The sequence below is a fragment of the Alligator sinensis genome, unplaced genomic scaffold (genome assembly GCF_000455745.1).
Source record: "Alligator sinensis unplaced genomic scaffold, ASM45574v1 scaffold46_1, whole genome shotgun sequence".
Classification (NCBI taxonomy): domain Eukaryota; kingdom Metazoa; phylum Chordata; order Crocodylia; family Alligatoridae; genus Alligator; species Alligator sinensis.
In genome coordinates, this window is record NW_005841907.1 from 3,411,855 (window position 1) to 3,425,553 (window position 13,699).

The window sequence follows — 13,699 nt, forward strand, 5'->3', positions numbered from 1 at the left end:
TTTTTCTTATTGAAGAACCTGAATATTTTCCAAAAATGTATATTTGTCAGAAACTTTAAAAGGCATTTTTCATCAAAAAAGTAACTTGGAAGCTTAAAAGTAACTTGGAAGCCTAAAAAGGACCACAAAGAAAGGAGAGGGGGAGGGGCTGTATATCGTCCTTATAGGCTAGGGACAGACATTACACACAAACTAATTTAAGTGATCAGAAACTGGTTTAAACCTGTAATAGAACAGATGTATTTGTCAGAAACTTTAAAAGGCATTTTTCATCAAAAAAGTAACTTGGAAGCTTAAAAGTAACTTGGAAGCCTAAAAAGGACCACAAAGAAAGGAGAGGGGGAGGGGCTGTATATCGTCCTTATAGGCTAGGGACAGACATTACACACAAACTAATTTAAGTGATCAGAAACTGGTTTAAACCTGTAATAGAACAGATGTTCAGTGCACATAAACCAGTTTGAAAATGGCTGAAACCAATTTGAGATAAACCTGGTTGAATGTAGTATCAGACTTAACTGATTTGGCTCAAACCAATTTATGCAATGTCTGTCCCAGACCCCTTGCTGGTTTAAGGTAAACCATATACCCCCAGCATCCTTGCATGCTCTCTGGGCTGGGCGGAGCTCTCTGCTTCACAGCAGGGCTGCTAGCTCAGCATAGACTTGCATGCACAGAGCATCTGCCTGGCTTCTCCCTGCTAAGCAGGGATTATTTCCCCCCTCCCCTCTGCCTTACTCAGACACCTCAGCATTAGCTAGCAGACCACACGCTGGCTATGGTCCATGCTGTGGGACAGGCAGATAGGCTTTTTGGAGCTAATCAACAGGTAGCTTAATATCCTTCCTTGGAAGAGTTGTTTAAGAGCTCCATTAGTTAATGGAGAGAGGCTTGTTTTCGTAATGAGTTGATAAACACTGAGTTAGGGGTGATAAACATTCCCTGCTGGGCAGCCTGGGAGGGGAGGGGAATAATCAGTGTCCTGCCCAGGCCTGGCCACACCCTGCTCAGCTCTGCCCTGTGAAAGCAAAGGGAGGGCTACTCTAGTGCCCCCCCCAGCTTCTAGCCTGAGCCATTGCAGGCATGTGCCTGCATTTCTGGGGTGTTTTTCTGGGTTAAAACACTTATTTAGCATAGCCAGGTTAGACTAACCTGCAAAGATTGAATCAATTCAGGCTTTTTGAATATCTGTCCCTAGCCATAATGTTTCCAGCAACATTTCTTAGACCAAAGCCATTACATGTACTTACCTGTACATCTGAAGTGAGTCAGAAACTTTTGAATGTCCATCCAAATGGAGATTCCAGGTTCATCATTCCCTAGTTGAGACCTACCAGAGGTTTGTCAGAGTATGTCTCAGAGTATGACTAGAATTTGGGCAGTGAAAAGTGGGCAGACAGAGGTCTTTAGAAGATTGAAAGACAGTAGATTTGGCCAGAGGAAGGTGGAGGTCAGTAGTCAGTGGTCATGGGAAAGGAGATGTGGAGGTAATGTGAGAGGACAACAAAGATCAGGGAAAAACTGCTCATGATCTGATATTACTAAGGCTTTTTTCCACTGTATTCAGGAGAAAAGTAGTAAGGACAAGTAAATACCTGCTTGAGCAAGTGGGTTTTGGTGAGTTATGAATAGGTATCCTGGTTTTCTCGTATAAAAAAATCCCCAATTTTCAAATTAAAAAAGTAACTCCTGGTTATGAAGAATGTGACTTGATTCAGAGGAGGGAAGGAAGATTGGGAAATCATGAGAGAGGGAAAGGAGAAACATTCATGATTTTGGTATATATAAGCACCCAAATACTGGAAGATTTATTGAACAGAAGTTCCAATTTTTTGGCATCCCAAACTGGAAATACAGCTTTGTAATTAAAAATATGTCTGTTTCCCTTCATTGTTATGGTACAATGAAATGAGGAACTATGAGGAAGAAATCCTTCCCTTTGCATTGCACTATGCTTCGGTGTTTACTTTTTTAAATTATGGAATGGAAGACGACATAAGCCAGGTACAGATTTTCAGTCACATAATTCCTTTCATAAGTGTTCCTCTCTCCTTTCTAATTACCACATGTGCCTTTGCCTTCCCACAACCATTTCTTTATGCAGTTGCTACATTCCTCTTCCATCTTCTGAGCTGTTCCCTCCTTTAATCCAGAATTCCCAGGTCCAGTTGTTGCTGTTCTCCTTCCATGGTATTACTGTCCTTCTTCTGTGCCTTATCACTTTATTAAAGAATTACTCTGACTTCTGGTTCTAGCAGCAATTTCCACCACAGAGATGATGGCACTCAGCTGTCCAACAACTGGTTGCATCTCATAACTCATGCAGTTGACAGTGCTCTCCTGAATTATGAGATTTTTGGCATAGGGGTGAGAAGCAAGCAAGTACTGTAAACAAAGACTAATGATAAATGACAGGGTATTAGATTGTAGAGACAAAGCAATTGGTTTACTGCAGGGATTGCTGTTACATCCAATGTTTTTTAAGGTCTTAAATAATGAACTGGAAGAGTGGGTGTTAATTCAAATCACAGATGTAGTACAACAAACATTAGGGATATAATTCAGTGGGATCTAAAGGAAACCAACTCAATGGAACAAGTGCAGCTCTTCAGAAAGACATTAAAAAACAAAAAGAACTAAACTGAACAGAAGAAGTACTTTAAAAAGCATGGAATTAAAAGTGGCCTTATCAAGTTTGTTCCTTAGTCTTCAGAGATGTATTTGGTAGCCATGTTGGCCTCAGACAAAAATAAATGTAAAACTCTAGAACTCTTGGTTCAGAGATGATACCTTTTTTGCGATTTCTTAGTTAGTCTAATAAAAGGTATCATCTCTGAACCAAGAGTTCTAGAGTTTTGCATTCCTTAGTCTTCAACATTCTTGTTGTGTCTCTTTGGGCAAGTCATCTTATCTCTATGCTTTCAATCTGACCTACCCTAGAAAGTTTTGCTGGCCTTATGGCAGTTAGGGCCATGAAAAGAACACACACCCATAGATGATATAGCAATGTCAGCAACATCCCTGTTTTGGTTACTGTTGTTCCAGAAGACGGTATATCTATCCTGTCAGAAAAACTCATACTTCCAGACATGTTGCAAGAAAAGACTGACAATCTAGCTATGCTGATGCAGCTATTGTGGCAGTGGTTCCATAATGTACATAAATCCTGAGTTTTCCCTTCTTCTTCAGAACTAAAACTTACTGTTATGGTTGTCTGTAAACAAAAAGAGATATAAGCTTCAGATACCACACTTAACAAAAAGAGATATAAGCTTCAGATACCACACTTAACAATTGGGGCCCACAGGTAGTTAGGCCAGAATTTTAAAAATGATTTTGGTTTCTCCTATACATGGGTATTCAACTTTAGATAAACAAATATGCATTACGTAGAGTATGACAGTGTCTACTACAAATATCTATAAGCAAGTAAATTGTTTAATCTGAGTCATTTATTCATTTAAACTTTTCTCTTAACCTTTCGTTTTTATCATGGCACTCTTTAGTTATTAAGAAATCTGTCTGGTCTATTTGCCAAAAAAGATAAGGAAATGTAAAAATTAGCTGGGATTTGGGATTTAATGAAGAATTGTTCTTTATTTTTCCTCTTTTCTCGAAAGTATTCTTTTCCCTCATATACATACTCTATCACAAGATCTTGGCTGCTTCAGTCTATAACAATGTTTCTTCCTGAAAGCATTTCAGAGCTTTTTAGTCCATTTCAGAGCAAGTGTCTTTACAATTTCCCAATCAGAACTTTGATAGTTACTGAAGATGTGAGGCGAAACATCAAAGGGAACAGCAAAAGGTCATAAGACCTATGGTACTGAAAGTGTCCAGAGAAAGACAGTCATTGGGCAACACACAGATGAAGGCCATGGGTAGTTTTCACTGGGAAAATAAGTTTTAGAAAAGTGAAAAAAAAAAAGTGCATGGAAAGAAATGTAAAAGGCTTTGAAGTTGAATGACAATTCAGTCAACACTGATTTATACACATGATCTTTCCTTTTCTTTCCCACAATAAATCACTTACTTTTGCACAACAAACTCTGGCTTCTAATGGATGAACACAAGGAATTTCTCATAGCCCTGGTTTTGCGCTTGAGCCATGCTTCTAACTCTTCCTCTTTCAGCCCATCTGAGCTTCAAAACTATAGGCAGACATACCAAGCCCAAAACAAAGTCATCCCATAGGAACTTGTTACTGGCTGATCTCATTCGGATCTGGTTTTGTTTTCTTATTTGCTGGATGAACTAAACTGATGAAGCATATAGCTCAATGTAACTTTTACATTACAACAGGTATCTAACAAGAATGAAATTCCTGTCATCTTTCTAAAACTGTATCCTGACATTACTTGTCACTTAGAAAATTTAAGAACCCACTTTTCCCACTGTGTTCACTGGAAGTTCCAGTTATACTTGTGACATCCAGACAATAAGACCAGACTTAGCTCAGTGTAGCCTGAAAAATACAAGTCAGAATTGGTCCAGAGGTACACTACAATAAGCTAGTAGTGACCTAGAAAGTTGCTAGCTAGCAGGACTTTGAGCCCTTCTCCATTCTAAATCACTCAGACATACACCCCACTAGGAGCAGTGAATCCTGGGATGCTGAAGGACTGCAAATTGCTTCCTACCTTGAGAACTGTCAGTCAACTCCATAAAGATAAAATGAGAAGAGGGGAAGGGCCAGCCCTGTTCCACTGGAGCAGCGATCCCAGTCCAGAGAGCATGCCAGGATGCTGTAGGTCTCTGGTTTAAGTTAAACCAGGAAGGGGTCTGGGACAGACATTGCATAAACCAGTTTGACCCAAATCAGTTAAGTCTGATACTACATTCAACCAGGTTTATCTCAAACCGGTTTAAGCCATTTTCAAGCTGGTTTATGTGCACTGAACATCTGTTCTGTTACAGGTTTAAACCAATTTCTGATCACTTAAACTGGTTTATGTGTAATATCTGTCCCCAGCTTGGGTTGGTACTGTTGTACACCTTGAAAATAAGCTTCCTGCCACTGTGTTTATACATATACTTTAGTTATACCAGGAGGTACTGAATATTCCATATCTTAGAGAATCAGGCTTATAAAAAGCATTTCATGGTTGTTATCCTCAGAAAATATTGTTCTACTACAGTGGTCTCCAGCCTTTTTATGCTGAAGATCACTTTTAGGAAGTAAAGGGCACCCCAGGATCTACTGTACCCCCTAACCGCCCCACCCCCCCGCCCCACCCCACAGCCCAGCAGTGGCAGAGAACTGGGGTTGGGCCCCGGCCTGGCCCAGTCTAGGACTCTCTGCCACTTAGGGGTGCATGAGAGGGGGCTCCTGCCACTGGTCACAGCCCGACGGAGGTCTCGGTAGCCCATGCCCCACCCCTCTGTGCTCCAGGATGAGGCGGCTGCTGCTGTGGGCTGGCTGCTGTGCCCAGAGCACAGACCCAGCTGGGGCTGGCGCCCGACACGACATGAATCCCTGCTGCTGAGCTGAGCCACACATGGCCAGCTGCAGCGGGGCTTGAGGCACATCAGCAGCCACCTTTGCACTTCCGCCTCCACCTCCACAGAGTTGGGGAGGACACTCCCCGTGCCCCTGAAGAAATCCCCCTTGGGTTCCAATCCTCCCACCACCCAACTGGCCTGGGGCCCTACTTACCTTCCCTTGCTCCTGGCTGAGCTGCAGGTCAGTCCCTCACCTCAGGGGCCTCAATCTGGCCTCTGCCTCTTCCCTGCCCCACAGATTTACCTGCTGGGGCTGGGGCAGCAGGTGTGCACATGCATGCATGCCAAGATGTCCTGCCCAGCCCAGGATCAACCTAAAGAGGCTCAGGGATCAACCAGTTGATCATGATCTCTGAATGGGTGACCATTGTTCTACTACATTAACCACGTATGTATATGGCCTTGACATTATTCTCAGTGAAAAGGGGAGGAATGTTTTTTCCCGATACATAAGGAAGGGGACCAGGACTCAGGTGTTCTGTCCCTAACTCTGCCACATACTTCTTATATGACCTTAGAGAAGTCACTTCATTTACCTGTTTCAATTTTCATCTGTAAAATGAAGATAATATTCCTCCACCCCCCACCCCCTGCACTCAAAGGGATTCATTTGAACCTGAGAGACTCAGATAATAAAGCAATGAGAGCTATATCAGTACTGAGAAAGAGAAAGGCACATAGCCCAAGAGCTTAACTAAAATTATCTGATGCACTGTAAAGACCCTTATCTTTAGAGTGAGCTTTTACATAAGCAAACTGAATGATCTAGTCTGGAGCTAACTAGGCTAAGTGGCATCTTTCCTCTTTCCTTTGAAGAAGTTTCAAAGTAAAACAAGATAAGCAGAACCTGTTTGAAAGAGCTCTCTTCACAGAGAGCTGGGATGTAACAGGAAGGGTGAAGTATACCTAATTTCAGAAGCAGATGCTTTTCTTCAGGAACAGTTGCTTGGGGGGGTTTCTTTTCAAACCTGCAGCATATATGAAAAGTAAACTCCATGACCCTTTTGGGTCCCAAATAGAAATTCAACTAACTTTTGTTTTACTAATATAGAAAATAGTGAAATGTATTTCCTATGGGGCTGTAGCTGAGAGCTAGTGAATGAATAACACACATCTTTGCTTTTTTTATATGTATCTGCTGGTTTGGGGATGAATCTTGTTATTTTTTTTATCATTTAGTTAGAAATAAATATAAATATGTTTTTCTAAGAAATTTTAGATTTTGGCTGAGAATGGATACGCCTTAGCCAAGCTTAAATACTTGTGATTTTTTTTTTAGATAAAAATTTGGAGGTTTACTTTGGGAGCTTTAAAAAAAAAAAAAAAAAAAAAAAGCCCACAGGACTATTATCATGTTCTTAAATATGAAATTAAATACAATAGCCCTATCTTTCTCTGAGATCACAACCTCTTGCTCCTACACTGTTTCTCCTACTTTGACTGGGACAAGTAGGCATTTAAGCTTAAATCCTTTCACTCTGCATGCCTAAATGGCAGCTATACAACTCTGTGACTAGTCTGGGGCACTTGTGCAGAGTTTCAGATCCTATTTCACCCCAGGGTGAAATATAATCACCCTGCAAATGTACCTGCCAGAAGCAAGTGGAGGAAAAGGAGGCAGTCCCTCCCATGTTTTATTTAACCCAATAGTTTAGCAGTTAGGGCACTTGCTGATAGAGTAGAGAGCTAGGTTCTTAAGTCCCCTCACTCAGAGGGGTTTTTTAATTTCTTGCTTCCCAGGAGAGTGCTTTAACCACTAGATCACAAGTTAGGCATTATCTAGAGCAGTGATTCTAAATCAGGGTGCCATGGCACCCTGGGGTGCTGTGAGGCCCTTTTAAGGTCACCACAAGATGCCACATGATATTAGCACTGTTAGGTATGCAGGCTTCTACATATGACTCATAAGATAAACCCAGAGATTTCAAATAGAAATCCATAGTGCCAAAAACATTCTGACCAGCTGTGATCATATCTGAGTTCTTTGCATCAAGAGAATTTGCTCTATTAGTCAAAAAGTGATTGAAAGCTAAGAACTGACATTTTCTGAGGCATGCCTTGAGTCTAACAAGGGGTGGCTTCAGTATAAGAAGGTTGAGAATCACTGATAAAGATGGTTATCAAGCCCCCTTCATGAAACTGCTACCTTTCATTTGCTGTTTCTGGATAAAATGAAAGTAGACTAGTGGGAAAAATTCTGCCTCACTGAAAGCAATAATTGAGACTAGAACCCAGGGCTCCATCCAGCGCACTGAGCCACATCACATCTGTCTTGTTTTAATTCTCCTGGCCTTATCCATCTCTGCATTAACCATGGGATCTGCCCCAAGGAAAGAACTTGAGAAGGATCTAGATAATGCCTAACCTGTGACCTGGTGGCTGGCAAGCAGGAGACAGACTCAAACCCGCTTTGGGTAAGAGATGTCTAGAATCTGGGCCTCCCACTCCCTTGGGAAATGAAGTAGATAGGCCATTGGACTAAAACATGAGAGGGCCCATCTCCTCTGTCTAACACCCACTACCCATGGGTTTTGCCTGGATACAATTTCAGGACTTACCTGACCATAGCTGGTTAACATGTCACTGTGCATCTCCCTGGTGCTAACACAAAGCTCAGTGGGGTCATGCATACATGCGTACCCATAACTGAATCCCAGAGCTTAGGTACACCCCACAATCTGAAATCAAATGCCTGTGTACATACCATTCAGGTTCGTAAAATAAAATAGGACTCTACCCTTACAGTCCAGGTTCCTTCTTCTGAGACATGCAGTATGTTTTTCAATCAAACTGATGCAGGTAGTAATTGTGGTTCAGCTGGGGATAATAATAACTTAGGGCTATTCTGATTTTGCTGCCATGGAGCTCAGGTACAGAAGGTTTTGTCTTGGTTTTTTTTAATGAAATGTCCCCAGGAAGATGCACCTAATACTGCCACTAAGAGTTTGGAGTACTTTGGAGTACTTACTTACCAATTTAAAGTGCAATACTTGCATTTTACTTATCAACTGTCCAGATCTGAAGTACACATGCCATCTGGGAATCAGAAGATAAGTAATTGTTGTACCAGAATAAGAGGGCACAGGGAACAAGAAAAATGATGGAAACCCCCATTTTGCTGAATCTAGGTTTTGTTTTCCAGATAATATTCCATTATGTTCATCTGTATCAGCTAGACTGGAATCTGCTCCACATTTGCTAGTCTCGAAAGATCAAAACTGTTTATGAATCCCAATCAAAAGGGTCAAAACAAAGCAGTAGCTTTGTTCTACAAAAGTAGCAGGCAGATCATAGTACTGAATATAACACCCGATCATAGGCACAGTAGTAGTTTCCTATCGATCCTGTGTTCCCCTCCACCCCCAGGTAAGCTATATGATGTGTAAACAGACACAAAAGCATGGAACAGATCTCAAACAAGTAAATATGTTGACTCAGAAACAATATGAAGCACAACTATAGTGATGTTTTCACTTACAGGAAGAATTATGGTGAGACACGGTGCAGCTTACACTGAGAGAAGACTTAGGGGAACTACTGCAAAGGTCACTGTACACACCGCTATCCTCATCACTGTCCCTCCTTACCCATTCTGGGGTGCCAACAGTTGGAGAGTAGTTCATGCACTTGCAATTACAGTGAGTGTTTAAACAGTCCCCTCAAGGCATGAAGGGGATCTTATACCCTCCTATTTCCTGCAGCATGCACCTACAGAAGGGCTAGGAAAATATTTTCATATAGAAATAATCTAAAAATCTATAATATTTAATAGAGTATATTATGGGAGGGTTTTTTTACAAAATGTAGGAACTGGGCCTCGGGGTTGATAGAGGATTCCCTTTTTGTTATAACATTATCCTTTTCTATTACATTCCATTAGGCTCTACCCTGTATGAGCTTTTTTTAAGGCATTCCTTCTGTTGGGCTGAAGAATTCTAGATCTGCATATACAAGTTCAACCAGTGCAGCACTAACTTGGCTGCTGCTCCTGCAAAAACTTCTTGTAAAAGTGACAGCTGGTGGTGATAGGCCTGATACCCAGGGGGAGATTAGCATTACCTAAACTGAATTAGTCTAATGAAACATGATGTAACAATCACAAGAACTTCTTTTTGTGGCTGACACAGTAAGGCTCCGAGCTTCTCTACCTTCACTTGGGCCTTAATTGTGTGTGAGTAATGAATATACATGTTAAACAGCTACATTATTCTTTACTGATTTTGCATTTGGACACTGCCACACTGTTCTTGGTCTGTGCTCTATTGTTTAAAAGGAGGGTGCAGGACACACTAAAGGATTGCAGCCCAGATGTTTCAAGCCACCCACAGAAACTAGTCAATGGACTATAAATTTGTGAGGGGAGAGAAGGATTTGCAAAAGAATTGGACGCAACCACAAGGAAAAGCCTGAATAAAAGGGGCTCTGCTGGTGGTATGGCACCAGTAGATGGACAGGCTGAGGGTTTTCCTATGGCAATCTGTTCCCTACTGGCCATGAATTTTAAATAGCTGTACACAGAATGATTGCTTTACTTGTTTAGACTCCTCATTTTATTGACACACAGCAGTGTAGTTCAACAAAGGTCAGAATTACCAAAATACCATAAACTTCCTACACACAACTATTGAGACTAAAGAATTTGCTTGCTTAGTAGAGTGGAGATTTTTTTACATTTTTGTGTAACCATCTGTTTTGTGGGGTAGGGGTGGTTCTTCTCCTTTTAAGATTCTGTTTGGTGTTAATTTAATTGGTGAAGACAAAATAAATTGTGTTGTAATTTTATAATAGAAATAAAGGAATGAAGTAAAAATAAAAATACAAAAGACTTCAAAATTCTAACAGTAGGCATCTTAGAGCATAGAAAATTCATTCACTCTTACCCACATTGAGTAATATCTTTTAATCCTTTAATTTTGATCCATAATGCTGCTAATGTGAATTGTAGAACATGACAATAGTGTTAGCGGTCAATTGCAAAAATAAGTGTGGCTACATGATACCCCTGGCAATCAGGACAGGGAAGAGTCACTCCAAATCTGACTCAACATTTCTTGTGAAAAATGGTTTTTCCTGCCTCCACAACACCATGTCTTGCACTTTGCTGCAGGCTATGCAGACAAAGATTGTTTCTCCTTCTACTCCCATATTACCCTTGAGGATTTATCTTTAAATGCTAATACAGTTGCAACTTTAATTCCTCCGTTCTTCTCAGAAGGCCCAAGGGCAGTGTGGCAAGATAAGGTCTTTGTTCTTATTTCTATTGGGGCTGCATTTACAAGTAACTAGGTGTGTTGCTGAAGCTCAAGCCAAAGCAAGAACAGAAGATTTTTGTACACATGTCTCTGGTCTTCCAGAGATCTCATGGATCTACCAAGTCAGTGTATGGGTACTGCAATATTTATTCCTGGAAGCTCAAACCATTTGCTGAATATCCTGTTGCAGGACAAACTACTGAGAAAACCCTTTGCCAACACTTTCTTGTAAAAATTCCGTCCTATGGCTTTTCATGCAGATGGGGAAGATTGCTTTTAACTCAAGAGTACTAATTCATACAAGAATAAAAACTGGGGAAATCTGGCCAGATGAATGTTTATCCATTTAGCAAGTTCATAATAAAATTTAAAATAAAATTTTAAAGTAAAATTAAGAAGATAATTCCTCTCTGGTGGTGATGTCATCCAAGGCATCCAGGAATAATTACAGTGCAAAGTGTCTAAAGCTTCTCCCCACAAAGCTGCATTAGATGCCCAAACAGTCCAGAACTCACATCATCCACTGACATTCCTCTCCAGATCTAAAGGGAGTATAACTCGCCAGCATAAGAGCACCATGAACTATAGTATTCTTATGTATGTCATAATCATATGTACAACATTAAAATAGTTTCAGACTTAAACCAATAAAGTTCACCTTAAGGCTAAAGGTCTTGGTTCAATTTACTCCAGGGGTCATTGATAGTTTTTGCCAAGGAGACCTGACTATGATTGGCCCCTTGATTCATAACATTACTTATTGCTGTTTGTCCACATTATATTAAACACAGATATATCATCTGAATGCCAGCATTTTGACTCAAGGAAACACTACCAACATTGAAGCTGTATTTACATGCCACCAGCTCTGTTGGACAGGACATGCTTTCAGGATGCCTGACTACCAGCTCCCAAAACAGGTCCTATACTCCCAACTCTATAATGATCATTACTCTAGAGGTGGCAAAAAGAAGAGATTCAAGGACACCTTGAATGCCAATCTGAAGAATGAAATATTAACATCAATATCTGGGAGACCCAAGCAGTGAATTGTGCCATGATGTATGATGACACATCAATCATTTCAAGAAAACGTGCCTCACTGTGGACGTGGATAGACAAAAGAAACCAAGGAAAGAACTGTGATCTGACATCACCAGCATTTACTCCTTTCTACAGAAACTATTTGCCACATCTGTAGTCAAACATCCAGATCTCAGATTGGCCTCATTAGTCATCTATAGACTTACCAATGGTTTCCTTATTTACTGGAAGACTGTCTTCCTTGTACAGAGGGACTGCCACTCCATAATTGATCATCAGTTGTGCTAATGGTTACACTAAACATAACTAATCATTCCAGCTTTTATCAGGTAAACATAGATCCTTTTGAAATCTGACTGAGCAGAAAATTAGTTAATAGTCCAAAATAAAAGGGCATTGTGAACATCCATTGACCCTAAATATGTAGTCCTCCTTTCAGACTAAGTAAAAGTGGAAAGAGAACCATAAAACAGGTAAACAGTATCATCTGCTCCCTACAAATGGAAGGTGGCATACTTGCTTTGTGCATGAGTATCTTGCCATCTATAATAGGGAATCAAACCCCTGTTACAAGGAATGGATAAAAAATCTGGAAAGTAGACCTGTCCCCTTTAAGACCAGGACTTTTGGGGCCAGCCAGCAGGGACTGCGGGGGGTCAAGTAGGCCACATGACTGGAAGAGGGGAGTAGCCTGGACAGATAAAAGATCATCCAGAAGAGAGAGAGAGGGCTGTCCAGAGAGATCACTGAGGGGGCTACATGGTCCCTGCCTGATGGGGAGAAGACCTGGATGGGCAATGTAAGTAGCCCCAGAAGGATTTGGTTTTCCCTTTTTTTGGTTTGTTCAGGCCTGTGGAGTGAAACCTTGAATAAAGAAAGACTCTGTCTGTTACTACCAGGTGGGGAAAGAAGTTTAAGTTGAGACTTTTACTTTTTTAATATATTTTTGTGCATTACAGAAGCAGCTGTAACGAGAGATGTAGTGACACTGCATAAGAAGATGTCCTAGGAGTCTACCTCATATACTTCCTATAGGGAAGGCTAGAGCCACAGGTGAAATTGTCCAAGGTCCTTCTACCCAGAGGGATAGAAGGTTGGAGCCTGAGGAAGCCAGACTGAAAGAGAGAGAGAGAGAAACCATGTTTAGGGAATCCCCAGAACTAAGGCTGGAAGCCACTAGGGCCCAGAACACCAGGGTCCAAAAGGGAGCCAGTGAAGTGAAAACCAAGACAAGAAACGTGGGGAGCCTACTGATGCCAAGAGCACCACCAGGTGGTGAGCCCTCACCATAGGATTCCTCCCACCCACTGCTTCGGACAGCATTAAATATCTCCCAAAGATGTTGAATGAACCTGTTCTCTTTAATTACAGCGAAAAAATACCCTTTGATGTTATAAGCATGTCATTCACAGCAATTTATGGGACAATGCTGTAAGTCAAAGCAGTCGTCAAGGGTTAGTAAAGATATTATACGTAACACCATAACATTTTCAGTAATGGGTTTAAATTAACAAGTAAAGAGATACTCCAGTGATTAGGGCTATTAGAAATCTAGTCATTCATATCAGCCACTAAACATGTATCTCATATTTCCATTAAAAAGTATTTTCTGTCTTAATGAATGATTATTGAGTCACAATATGATTTTCTGAAAACAGCTGAGTTATGATGCATCACTAAGTACTGATAGCTCACAAGTTTAATTGCCTGTATCAGAGGCTTTTCCGAAAATCAAGCACTAGAACCCAGCAACTAAACTATTGTACACTACAAATAATGCCACTCCTTTTACCAACATTACAGTCTCTTAAAAACTCATTGCCATCTGCCCTGTCAAAGTAATAAATGAAGAAGTTGGATTTACATGTGACATTTTGTTAAATTAGATAAAGTTTGGGAAA